Source organism: Oncorhynchus gorbuscha, linkage group LG14, assembly GCF_021184085.1.
Source record: "Oncorhynchus gorbuscha isolate QuinsamMale2020 ecotype Even-year linkage group LG14, OgorEven_v1.0, whole genome shotgun sequence".
Lineage (NCBI taxonomy): Eukaryota > Metazoa > Chordata > Actinopteri > Salmoniformes > Salmonidae > Oncorhynchus > Oncorhynchus gorbuscha.
In genome coordinates, this window is record NC_060186.1 from 72,654,550 (window position 1) to 72,668,690 (window position 14,141).

Below are 14,141 nucleotides of genomic sequence, written 5' to 3' on the forward strand. Positions count from 1 at the left end.
AAATCAAATCAAAATCAAATCAAATTTTATTTGTCACATACACATGGTTAGCAGATGCTAATGCGAGTGTAGCTAAATGCTTGTGCTTCTAGTTCCGACAATGCAGTGATAACCAACAAGTAATCTAACTAATAATTCCAAAACTACTGTCTTATACAGTGTAAGGGGATAAGGAACATGTACATAAGGATATATGAATGAGTGATGGTACAGAGCAGCATACAGTAGATGGTATCGAGTACAGTATATACATATGAGATGAGTGTGTAGACAAAGTAAACAAAGTGGGCATAGTTAAAGTGGCTAGTGATACATGTGTTGCAAGGATTTAGTCGATGATGTAGAGTACAGTATATACATATGCATATGAGATGAATAATGTAGGGTAAGTAACATTATATAAGGTAGCATTGTAAAGTGGCTAGTGATATATTTACATCATTTCCCATCAATTCCCATTATTAAAATGGCTGGAGTTGGGTCAGTGTCAATGACAGTGTGTTGGCAAAGCCACTCAGTGTTAGTGGTGGCTGTTTAACAGTCTGATGGCCTTGAGATAGAAGCTGTTTTTCAGTCTCTCGGTCCCAGCTTTGATGCACCTGTACTGACCTCGCCTTCTGGATGATAGCGGGTGAACAGGCAGTGGTTCGGGTGGTTGATGTCCTTGATGATCTTTATGGCCTTCCTGTAACAACGGGTGGTGTAGGTGTCCTGGAGGGCAGGTAGTTTGCCCCCGGTGATGCGTTGTGCAGTCCTCACTACCCTCTGGAGAGCCTTACGGCTGAGGGCGGAGCAGTTGCCGTACCAGGCGGTGATACAGCCCGCCAGGATGCTCTCATTGTGCATCTGTAGAAGTTTGTGAGTGCTTTTGGTGACAAGCCGAATTTCTTCAGCCTCCTGAGGTTGAATAGGCGCTGCTGCGCCTTCTTCACGACGCTGTCAGTGTGAGTGGACCAATTCAGTTTGTCTGTGATGTGTATGCCGAGGAACTTAAACTAGCTACCCTCTCCACTACTGTTCCATCGATGTGGATAGGGGGTGTTCCTCTGCTGTTTCCTGAAGTCCACAATCATCTCCTTAGTTTTGTTGACGTTGAGTGTGAGGTTATTTTCCTGACACCACACTCCGAGGGCCCTCACCTCCTCCCTGTAGGCCGTCTCGTCGTTGTTGGTAATCAAGCCTACCACTGTTGTGTCGTCCGCAAACTTGATGATTGAGTTGAGGCGTGCGTGGCCACGCAGTCGTGGGTGAACAGGAGTACAGGAGAGGGCTCAGAACGCACCCTTGTGGGGCCCCGTGTTGAGGATCAGCGGGGAGGAGATGTTGTTGCTCTACCCTCACCACCTGGGGCGGCCCGTCAGGAAGTCCAGTACCCAGTTGCACAGGGCGGGCCGAGACCCAGGGTCTCGAGCTTGATGACGAGCTTGGAGGGTACTATGGTGTTGAATGCCGAGCTGTAGTCGATGAACAGCATTCTCACATAGGTATTCCTCTTGTCCAGGTGGGTTAGGGCAGTGTGCAGTGTGGTTGAGATTGCATCGTCTGTGGACCTATTTGGGCGGTAAGCAAATTGGAGTGGGTCTAGGTGTCAGGTAGGGTGGAGGTGATATGGTCCTTGACTAGTCTCTCAAAGCACTTCATGATGACGGAAGTGAGTGCTACGGGGCGGTAGTCGTTAGCTCAGTTACCTTAGCTTTCTTGGGAACAGGAACAATGGTGGCCCTCTTGAAGCATGTGGGAACAGCAGACTGGTATAGGGATTGATTGAATATGTCCGTAAACACACCGGCCAGCTGGTCTGCGCATGCTCTGAGGGCGCGCTGGGGATGCCGTCTGGGCCTGCAGCCTTGCGAGGGTTAACACGTTTAAATGTCTTACTCACCTCGGCTGCAGTGAAGGAGAGACCGCATGTTTCCGTTGCAGGCCGTGTCAGTGGCACTGTATTGTCCTCAAAGCGGGCAAAAAAAGTTATTTAGTCTGCCTGGGAGCAAGACATCCTGGTCCGTGACTGGGCTGGATTTCATCTTGTAGTCCGTGATTGACTGTAGACCCTGCCACATGCCTCTTATGTCTGAGCCATTGAATTGAGATTCCACTTTGTCTCTGTACTGACGCTATTAAGCCTTACGGAGGGAATAGCTGCACTGTTTGTATTCAGTCATGTTGCCAGACACCTTGCCCTGATTAAAAGCAGTGGTTCGCGTTTCAGTTTCACGCGAATGCTGCCATCAATCCACGGTTTCTGGTTAGGGAATGTTTTTATCGTTGCTATGGGAACGACATCTTCGACGCACGTTCTAATGAACTCGCACACCGAATCAGCGTATTCGCCAATATTCCCATCTGACGCAATACGAAACATGTCCCAGTCCACGTGATGGAAGCAGTCTTGGAGTGTAGAGTCAGCTTGGTCTGACCAGCGTTGGACAGACCTCAGCGTGGGAGCCTCTTGTTTTAATTTCTGCCTGTAGGCAGGGATCAGCAAAATGGAGTCGTGGTCAGCTTTTCCGAAAGGGGGCGGGCAGGGCCTTATATGCGTCGCGGAAGTTAGAGTAACAATGATCCAAGGTTTTACCACCCCTGGTTGCGCAATCGATATGCTGATAAAATTTAGGAGTCTTGTTTTCAGATTGGCTTTGTTAAAATCCCCAGCTACAATGAATGCAGCCTCCGGATAAATGTTTTCCAGTTTGCAAAGAGTTAAATAAAGTTCGTTCAGAGCCATCGATGTGTCTGCTTGGGGGATATATACGGCTGTGATTATAATCGAAGAGAATTCTCTTGAAGATAATGCGGTCTACATTTGATTGTGAGGAATTCTAAATCAGGTGAACAGAAGGATTTGAGTTCCTGTATGTTTCCTTCATCACACCATGTCCCGTTAGTCATGAGGCATACGCCCCCGCCACTCTTCTTACCAGAGAGATGTTTGTTTCTGCCGGCGCGATGCGTGGAGAAACCCGTTGGCTGCACCGCCTGATAGCGTTTTCCCAGTAAGCCATGTCTCCGTAAAGCAAAGAACGTTGCAGTCTCTGATGTCCTCTGGAATGCCACCCTTGCTCGGATTTCATCAACCTTGTTGTCGAGAGACTGGACATTGGCAAGAAGAATACTGGGAAGTGGTGCGCGATGTGCCCTTTTTCGAGTCTGACCAGAAACATATTCTTGGTCGTACTGATGGTGAGTTGACGCTGATCTTATCCTTACTGACCTGAAGTCAGTTTAACACCCTGTAAATAGACTGTCTCTCTGAGGAGTTCATTAACCTCTTCACTCCTTGTAAACACTTGGTCCACGTGTTCTCGCATAATAGAGAAAGGAGGTTTAGGTTGTGAATACTGTCTGTCTGTCTGTCTGTCTGTCTGTCTGTCTGTCTGTCTGTCTGTCTGTCTGTCTGTCTGTCTGTCTGTCTGTCTGTCTGTCTGTCTGTCTGTCTGTCTTTCTTTCAAGCTGCTAGAATAGTGGACCCCAAACTAGGGGCCGCGACACATGGGGTCACCTGATATGAAAAATGGAGTTGTGGGAGAATTTCCAAAATAAAAAAAGTATATACTGTGTACTACTATTGTCACGCCTTGGTCATTGTATTTTGTGTTTTTGTTATATGTTTGGGTAGGCCAGGGTGTGACATGGGTTTATATGTTGTGTTTCGTATTGGGGTTTGTATTATTTGGGATCGCGGCTGATTAGGGGTGTGGTATAGGCTTGGCTGCCTGAGGCGATTCTCAATTGGAGTCAGGTGCTTATCGTTGTCTCTGATTGGGAACCGTATTTAGGTAGCCTACGTTCGCTTTGTATTTTGTGGGTGTTTGTACCTGTCTCTGTGTTGTTGTCACCAGATAGGCTGTAATTAGTTTCATGTTCCGTTATGTTGTTTTTGTAGTTAGTATCAGTTATTTCATGTACCGCGTTCTTTCATTAAAGTCATGAGTAACCTACACGCTGCATTTCGGTCCGACTCTCTTCATTCAACAGACGAACGCCGTTACAACTATATAGTTGAAGTCGGAAGTTGACATACATCTTAGCCAAATACATTTAAACTCAGTTTTCCACTATTCCTGACATTTAATCCTAGTAAAAATTCCCTGTTCGAGGTCAGTTAAGATCACCACTTTATGTTAAGAATGTGAAATGTCAGAATTTGTCAGCTTTTATTCCTTTCATCACATTTCTAGTGGGTCAGAAGTTTCCATACACTCAATTAGTATTCGGTAGCATTGCCTTTAAATTGTTTAACTTTTTTATTTGATTTATTTTACCAGGCAAGTCAGTTAAGAACAAATTCTTATTTTCAATGACGGCCTAGGAACAGTGGGTTAACTGGTCTAGGAACAGTGGGATAACTGCCTGTTCAGGGGCAGAACAACAGATCTGTACCTTGTCAGGTCGGGGGGTTTGAACTTGCAACCTTCAGGTTACTAGTCCAACGCTCTAACCACTTTGGAATTTTGCTTTATTCTTTGAGTAAACTCAGTAGGATTACTCTATACCTGTGTCCTGCACCTGACTTCGCTTTCACTCTGCTTTCACTCTGCACCCAATCGCTGACACGTACATGCTTTTTCAGGTTTATCCACACATTTTCTATAGGATTGAGATCAGGGCTTTGTGGTGGCCACTCCAATACATTGAATTTGTTGCCCTTTAGCCATTACTTTGGAAGTATGCTTGGGGTTATTGTCCATTTGGAAGACCCATTTGCTACCAAGCTTTAAATTCCTGACTGATGTCTTGAGATGTTGTTTCAATATATCCACATAATTTTCCTTCCTCATGATGCCATCTATTTTGTGATGTGCACCAGTCCCTCCTGCAGCAAAGCACCCCCATAACATGATGCTTCCACCCCCATGCTTCACGGTTGGGAAAGTGTTCTTCGGCTTGTAAGCCTCCCCATTTTTCATCCAAACATGATGTTCATTACTATTTTCGTTTCATCAGACCAGAGGACATTTCTCCTAAAAGTATGATCTTTGTCCTCATGTGCAGTTGCAAACCGAAGTCTGGCTTTTTTTTATGGAGGTTTTGGAGCAGTGGCTTCTTCCTTGCTGATCGGTCTTTCAGGTTATGTGGATACAGGATTCATTTTACTGTGGATGTAGATACAACCTTCCGTTACTAATCCAACGCTCTAACCACTAAGGCTACCCTGCCGCCCTGTCGATATAGGACTCGTTTTACTGTTTCCTCCAGCATCTTCATAAGGTCCTTTGCTGTTGTTCTGGGATTGATTTTCACATTTCACACCAAAGTACGTTCATCCCTAGGAAACAGAACGCGTCTCCTTCCTGAGAGGTATGACGGCTGCGTGGTCCCATCGTGTTTATACTTGGGTACTATTGTTTGTACAGATGAAAGTCGTACATTCAGGCATTTGGAAATTGCTCCCTAGGATGAACCAGGCATGTGGCCGACAATTTTTTTCTGATTTCTTTGCTGATTTCTTTTGATTTTCCCATGACGTCAAGCAAAGAGGCACTGAGTTTGAAGGTAGGCTTTGAAATGGATCCACAGGTACACCTCCAATTGACTCAAATGATGTCAATTAGCCTATCAGAAACTTCTAAAGCCATGACATCATTTTCAGACATTTTCCAAGCTGATACAGTGATTTATGAGTGAATTAATCTGTCTGTAAAAAATCATTGTAAAAATGACGTTTGTCATGCTCAAAGTAGATGTCCTAACCGACTTACTAAAACTATAGTTTGTTAAATAAGACATTTGTGAGAGGTTGAAGAACGAGTTCATGTAAACTTCCGACTTCAACTGTATATACAAAAAAACAAAAACATTGAACATTGTCTTTGTATCTCAAAATCATTGTAACCTGAAAACTCTGAATGAAAATTATTCAATTCTAAAGTGTAAAATTGAAGGAGAAAGTGCCCTTAGATGGTGGGAAGAGGCCGCACTTGACTGCTACACTTGAATCATTTCCACGGTGAATGGCTAGGCCCACTACGCTGTGAAACCACACTATTACAGAGACAGAATTGAAATGTTGAAAACAAAAAGGGAAGGCAGAGGCACAGAAAATCACATCAATACTGGTTGTCAGATAACACTGTTATTAAACAATGAATTTATGCTCTGACTGAACGACTCAAACACTCCCCTGCTTATGCTCTAAAATGAACGGTAGCTGTGAGGCCCTTACATTGAATTTTGTTCGCTATCCATGTTGCGGGATGCTATTGACAAGGACATCGTTCTGACTCACGGTTCCTGAGCATGGCTATATTGACGAAAGAGCGAATCCATATGGGATCGAATGGTGTCCTTTTGTACAGATGAGGCTCAATCCACAGCCTGGCAGCGGGCAGGCCTCTGCACTCTAGTTATGAAGATGTCTGCCTCTGCACTCTAGTTATAAAGATGTCTGCCTCTGCACTCTAGTTATGAAGATGTCTGCCTCTGCACTCTAGTTATGAAGATGTCTACCTCTGCACTCTAGTTATGAAGATGTCTACCTCTGCACTCTAGTTATGAAGATGTCTACCTCTGCACTCTAGTTATGAAGATGTCTGCCTCTGCACTCTAGTTATGAAGATGTCTGCCTCTGCACTCTAGTTATGAAGATGTCTGCCTCTGCACTCTAGTTATGAAGATGTCTGCCTCTGCACTCTAGTTATGAAGATGTCTGCCTCTGCACTCTAGTTATGAAGATGTCTGCCTCTGCACTCTAGTTATGAAGATGTCTGCCTCTGCACTCTAGTTATGAAGATGTCTACCTCTGCACTCTAGTTATGAAGATGTCTGCCTCTGCACTCTAGTTATGAAGATGTCTGCCTCTGCACTCTAGTTATGAAGATGTCTGCCTCTGCACTCTAGTTATGAAGATGTCTGCCTCTGCACTCTAGTTATGAAGATGTCTGCCTCTGCACTCTAGTTATAAAGATGTCTGCCTCTGCACTCTAGTTATGAAGATGTCTACCTCTGCACTCTAGTTATGAAGATGTCTGCCTCTGCACTCTAGTTATGAAGATGTCTGCCTCTGCACTCTAGTTATGAAGATGTCTGCCTCTGCACTCTAGTTATGAAGATGTCTGCCTCTGCACTCTAGTTATGAAGATGTCTGCCTCTGCACTCTAGTTATGAAGATGTCTGCCTCTGCACTCTAGTTATGAAGATGTCTGCCTCTGCACTCTAGTTATGAAGATGTCTGCCTCTGCACTCTAGTTATGAAGATGTCTGCCTCTGCACTCTAGTTATAAAGATGTCTGCCTCTGCACTCTAGTTATGAAGATGTCTACCTCTGCACTCTAGTTATGAAGATGTCTGCCTCTGCACTCTAGTTATGAAGATGTCTGCCTCTGCACTCTAGTTATGAAGATGTCTGCCTCTGCACTCTAGTTATGAAGATGTCTGCCTCTGCACTCTAGTTATGAAGATGTCTACCTCTGCACTCTAGTTATGAAGATGTCTGCCTCTGCACTCTAGTTATGAAGATGTCTGCCTCTGCACTCTAGTTATGAAGATGTCTACCTCTGCACTCTAGTTATGAAGATGTCTACCTCTGCACTCTAGTTATAAAGATGTCTGCCTCTGCATTCTAGTTATGAAGATGTCTGCCTCTGCACTCTAGTTATGAAGATGTCTGCCTCTGCACTCTAGTTATGAAGATGTCTACCTCTGCACTCTAGTTATGAAGATGTCTGCCTCTGCACTCTAGTTATGAAGATGTCTGCCTCTGCACTCTAGTTATGAAGATGTCTGCCTCTGCACTCTAGTTATGAAGATGTCTGCCTCTGCACTCTAGTTATGAAGATGTCTGCCTCTGCACTCTAGTTATGAAGATGTCTGCCTCTGCACTCTAGTTATGAAGATGTCTACCTCTGCACTCTAGTTATGAAGATGTCTACCTCTGCCATTGTATGATACACAGAGAGCAACTGGCAGCAAAAGAGCTGTGCACAGAACCCAGAGATATACTGCAGGTAACAGGTAACTTAAACTACATCAAAACTATATGGAGATATGAGATCAGAGCATGACAAAGTTCAATTTCACACCAAGGCCTGGTGGTTATGTGGGGGGTACTGTAAAGAGGAACTGTTGTTATTTACAATGTATGTAAAATGGATGTTATGAAATGAAAAGAACAGAAAACAGTATCAGTAAGTGTCCCACACAAGTGATGACTTCTCACTTCCGACGCCTGGAAGAGCCCTTTGGGACAACACAGGAGGTTGACGGAGAACGGGCTTGTGGTAATGACTGGATCCGAATCAGTGGGATGGTATCAAATACATCATACACATGGTTTCCAGGTGTTTGATACCATTCCAATTGCATCTGGCCGTTATTATGAGCTGCCTCCTGTGTTTAAGATCAACTTCCCAGTGTGTCTGCCTGTGATCCTGGCTCAGTTGACATGCCTGTAAGTGAAATCAAACAGCTGTCATGTGATGCTACAGACAACACATTCATGGGTCACTACCGGAGAAGTTTTGGTTCCAGAACCAATACCGTATCGCTCTGAGAAGTAATGCCGTGTTCAAAACAACTGGGAACTTGGAAATCTCAGACTGGGAACTCAGAAAGAAACAACTGAAAAGAAGTTGCTAGATCAAATCCCTGAGCTGCCAAGGTAAAACAAATCTGTCGTTCTGCCCCTGAACAATGTAGTTAACCCACTGTTTCTATGACATCATTGTAAATAAGAATTTGTTCTTAACTGACTTGCCTAGTTAAAGAAGAGAAACAGGGGCTCTGACTTTCTGACCTGAAGATCATTGACTTCATGATTTGACCTCATCTTTCACCTCGTCTTGAAAGCACCATAAAACTCATGGTCTCTTCACCAGCTCATATCTATGTGAAGCTGGATTCAGTGTCTGCATTAAAACTAAAGATCCATCCAGGTTAGATGTGACAGCAGAGATGAGCTGTGCACTGTCGGCCACGCCCCGGTCGACCACGCCCCCGGTCGACCACGCCTCGGTCGACCACGCCCACTGACGACCACGCCCACTGTCGGCCACGCCCACTGGCGACCACACCCACTGTCGACCGCGCCCACCGCCGACCACGCCCCTGTCGACCACGCCCACTGTCGACCGCGCCCACTGTCGACCACGCTCCCTGCCGACCACGCCCCCTGTCGACTACGCCCCTGTCGACCATGCTCGCTGACTTTGAGAAGCTCTGACGAGGCATGCTTCATGCACACCCACCTCATTAGTGGCGGTGAGATAAGAGAGATTATGTCAGACTCTTTTTGCAATTGACGGCCCCATATTACAAGTATGTGATGTTGAGTTGAGAAGACAATCAGAAATACTGTTATAATTTTTCTCTTTTGACTGTCATAGCCCCAAGTAAAAAAGGAAACATTGGCTGTTCATTTTAAAAGATGTCACACGGGTGGTGTCACAAGAATTTTCAGATATCAAAATGGGGTCGTGGAACAAAAACGTTTGGGAACCCCTGTGCCCTCACCCTCACCCACCAACCCACCTCCTCATGCACCCCCGCATCTCCTCATGCACCTCCCTCCACCTCCTCATGCACCTCCCTCCACCTCCTCATGCACCTCCCTCCACCTCCTCATGCACCCCCTCCACCTCCTCATGCACCTCCCTCCACCTCCTCATGCACCCCCCTCCACCTCCTCATGCAGCTCCCTCCACCTCCTCATGCACCTCCCTCCACCTCCTCATGCACCTCCCTCCACCTCCTCATGCACCTCCCTCCACCTCCTCATGCACCCCCTCCACCTCCTCATGCACCCCTCCACCTCCTCATGCACCCCCTCCACCTCCTCATGCACCTCCCTCCACCTCCTCATGCACCCCCTCCACCTCCTCATGCACCTCCCTCCACCTCCTCATGCACCCCTCCACCTCCTCATGCAGCTCCCTCCACCTCCTCATGCACCTCCCTCCACCTCCTCATGCACCCCCTCCACCTCCTCATGCACCCCTCCACCTCCTCATGCACCCCCTCCACCTCCTCATGCAGCTCCCTCCACCTCCTCATGCACCTCCCTCCAGCTCCTCATCAAAATCAAGTCTGAACTTGTTCTGTCATCGGGGGTTGTGTAAAACATTGTAGAAGAGTTTATTTAGAGCTTGAGGAGAACCCTAGATACACTGCTCACGCCTCGCCATGGCTCACAGTCACTCATAACACAGGCCCTAAATGGAAGGAGTTTGTTGTCATAGCAACAGTAAAATTAGATGACTTTACTGTCAGACATAATGTTTCGTGGCTCTGCCTGGTGCCTTGCCTTCCACCATGGCAACATAGAACGTTCTCTTCCGCTCCCCTTGACAACCGACACCTCAACAACGTCCAACTGGGAACACTGTCACACCAGTAACATTCTCTAGAATCTCTCTGAGCCACACCTTGACGAGCCTGTCACACCAGTAACGTTCTCTAGAATCTCTCTGATTCACACCTTGACGAGCCTGTCACACCAGTAACGTTCTCTAGAATCTCTCTGATTCACACCTTGACGAGCCTGTCACACCAGTAACGTTCTCTAGAGTCTCTCTGAGCCACACCTTGACGAGCCTGTCACACCAGTAACATTCTCTAGAATCTCTCTGAGCCATACCTTGACGAGCCTGTCACACCAGTAACAACCTCTAGAATCTCTCTGAGCCACACCTTGACAAGCCTCTCACACCAGTAACGTTCTCTAGAATCTCTCTGATTCACACCTTGACGAGCCTGTCACACCAGTAACATTCTCTAGAATCTCTCTGATTCACACCTTGACGAGCCTGTCACACAAGTAACATTCTCTAGAATCTCTCTGATTCACACCTTGACGAGCCTGTCACAACGCTTAATACCTTAACCCCTCGCTGGCCTTGTTTATCCACATTCTATTTCCAGAGGCTTTTCAGGAGTGGGAATATCTGCCATTCAGCTAAGAGTTGCTGGGGCCAATTTAAATTCATTACAGTCAATGTCAATATTGGTGCAACAACATGACAAGTAACTGCTGTTGAGTCACTGGGATACTGTCAGTTCAGGACGTAGATATATATTTAGAAAGATCAGAGCAGGGAGGAAGAGCAGCTTCTGTGTGTTTGACAGATACAGAGCTGTTGTTCTCTCACCATTTTCACAGCAGCTCTGGGCTGGGAGCCATGGAAACATGACAATGTTACATGAGAGGGGGGCAGCTGTCTGTCAATCATTTAGACTTAAGAGACAGATCAGGGGATGACCACTTTGGCTCGTATTTTATTAACCTTTATTTAACTAGGCAAGTCAGTTTAGAACAAAATCTTACTTACAATGACGACCTACCCCGGCCAAAAACAGGCCAACTGTGCGCAGCCCTATGGTACTCCCAATCATGGTCAGATGTGATGGAACCTGGATTCGAACCAGGAACTGCAGCAATACCTCTTGCACTGAGATGTAGTATCCCAGACCACTGTGCTACTGGGGAACTGTACATGCTTATGTTGGGATTAATCCTATCCTAGTGTGTGTGTGTGTGTGTGTGTGTGTGTGTGTGTGTGTGTGTGTGTGTGTGTGTGTGTGTGTGTGTGTGTGTGTGTGTGTGTGTGTGTGTGTGTGTGTGTGTGTGTGTGTGTGTGTGTGTGTGCGTGCGTGCAGGCGTGCGTGCGTGCGTGCGTGCGTCTGCGTGTGCGTGTGTGTGTGTGTGTGTGCGTGTGTGTGACGAGCATATGCTGATAACTCACCCTTTGACTGAGTTCTGCATGTTCCCATATTGGCATCACCATACCAACAGAGGACGCCAACTTACACAGGATATTGGCATTTACCATGCAGTCAATGTAGATACTGTTCTATCAATTCATCTGTTAACCAAATCCATTCTAACTCTCATTTATCTTCAGTGTTTGGTGTGATTGTTGCAGCAACCATTCCTGGAGATCGCAGTAGGAACTTAACTGTGTCTCAAAAACCCTTGTAGAAACATCAGAGTTGCATACATGACTTGATTCGTAGTTACCCAATATGATCTCCTCCTCTCTTCCCCCTCCAGGTGAGAGCCCAGGGTTGAATGGGACCCACTATGCCGCCCAGTAAGAAGGCCAGGAGCCAGAACAACGGATTAGTAGCCACCCAGGGTCTGAGTCCTTTCTACAGGGAGGCGGAGGCAACAGACCTGTCCTTGTCCCTGTCGGCCTCCTTCTCCAAGGCCGAGGACGAGGAGCTCACCAGCCTCTCCTGGCTCCACGAGAGCACCAACCTTCTCAACAGCTTCTCTCACTCGGGGCTCCGCCTCCGTCTCCCCCTGCAAGATCCTGATGGTCACCCCCTACCCCCCTCTCCCCTTCCTCCTCCTCCCCTCCCCCGATCCATGTGACTCCTCTTCCTACGACATGGCCACGGGAGCCAATAGGAAGCCCCCTTATTCTTTCAGCTGCCTAATCTTCATGGCAATAGAGGATGCGCCATCCAAGAGGCTGCCGGTGAAAGATATCTATGGTTGGATCCTGGAGCATTTCCCCTATTTTGCTAGCGCCCCTACTGGCTGGAAGAACTCGGTGCGCCATAATCTGTCGCTCAATAAGTGTTTCAAGAAGGTGGACAAGGACAGGAGTCAGGTAAGGAGGAGAAGACACACACTCTCTCTCTCTCTCTCTCTCTCTCTCCTCTCTCTCTCTCTCTCTCTCTCTCTCTCTCTCTCTCTCTCTCTCTCTCTCTCTCTCTCTCTCTCTCTCTCTCTCTCTCTCTCTCTCTCTCTCTCTCTCTCTAGCTCCATTTGTCTTCTGGGCTCTGGAGTATAGTTCGTTTGACGTGCTTGAACACATATCAAAAGCGGTTTTCAGTCAAATACGGCCAGTATTTTGTATACAAATGTACAAGGAATTGCTTTATCGATACTTTATAATCTTGGCTTGAAAGTTGAAATTCTGAAGTTTTCTGAGGGAACATGCCTTTCGGTTTTCATTTCAATCTTATATGGTCCCTTCTAAAGGCTTTTAAACATTGAACTAATAATTATATATTATAATACTAACTAATCATTCTCCCATTTCAGGAGCAGTTTAGATATGTATCAAGAAAATCATTCCCTTGCCCAATTAATACTAAAAGTGGTAAGAACATTTATGACAAACAACATAATTTAATCTACCCGTGGGGAAGTAGAAGGAGAATGTGTATACAAGCTGTAGCTTTTGATCAGGGGAGATTGCAGTTTAGTTTCATTAGTTTCTCTATGAAATAGTTCAGACAGACTAATTCTACATGAGACAACATTTGTTTCAGATGAAGTGTGAGGTGCCTGCATGTGTGTGTGTGTGTGTGTGTGTGTGTGTGTGTGTGTGTGTGTGTGTGTGTGTGTGTGTGTGCGTGCGTGCGTGCGTGCGTGCGTGCGTGTGTGTGCTTGTGTGCTTGTGTGTGTGTGCCTGCCCTTAAGTTACTCTATCATCTGGGTCTTGACTACTGCTGCACAGAGTTTGTCTTGTATACATATCTCCATAGGAAGTAGGTTGCAGTTGACATAAAAGTATGCTGTTGCTATGGTGACGGAAAACGGATTTGGCTATACTGACTGAGTGTGTGTGTTGGTGTGCGATGTGTATATGTATGTGTGTGTGTTTGAGCCTGCTCCTTGGGTTTGTGCAAGGACACAAGATTGTGTGTGTGTGTGTGTGTGTGTGTGTGTGTGTGTGTGTGTGTGTGTGTGTGTGTGTGTGTGTGTGTGTGTGTGTGTGTGTGTGTGTGTGTGTGTGTGTGTGTGTGTGTGTGTGTGTGTGTGTGTGTGTGTGTGTGTGTGTGTGTGTGTGTGTGTACGAATGGCAAGGACAAAGAGGTGTAGTTGGCAGGGACACACAGTCTTGTCTTTTTGTCACAGCAAACAGTTTAAGACAGCTCATTAGTTAACCCTTCAAATCTGTCAAATGCCTGCTCAGCCCAAACTGACTACCAACTGTTACATGAACGGGACATCAAGCTTTATGTAAAGCTGCCTGTACAAGGAAGGATACAATTCTGTTTTTCTAAAAACAGCTATTTTACCTGGTTTGGGTTAAATTATAGCCACTGTGTGTTTTCATGGAGTTACTAACCTCACTGTAGTATTCAATTATTTCCTAGGAGAAGCTGTTCTCAACTTATTTGTCTTTTAAACGCCTTTAACAACTTTGTAGAATGCCCTTCTAGCCAATCAGGAATGAGTATTCAACAATGCT

The 14,141-nt window shown here is 46.1% G+C and overlaps 1 pseudogene; it reads left to right on the top strand.

The window, feature by feature from the left end:
- Positions 1-14,141, top strand: part of LOC123995563 — a 211,862-nt pseudogene that overhangs the window by 193,033 nt on the left and 4,688 nt on the right.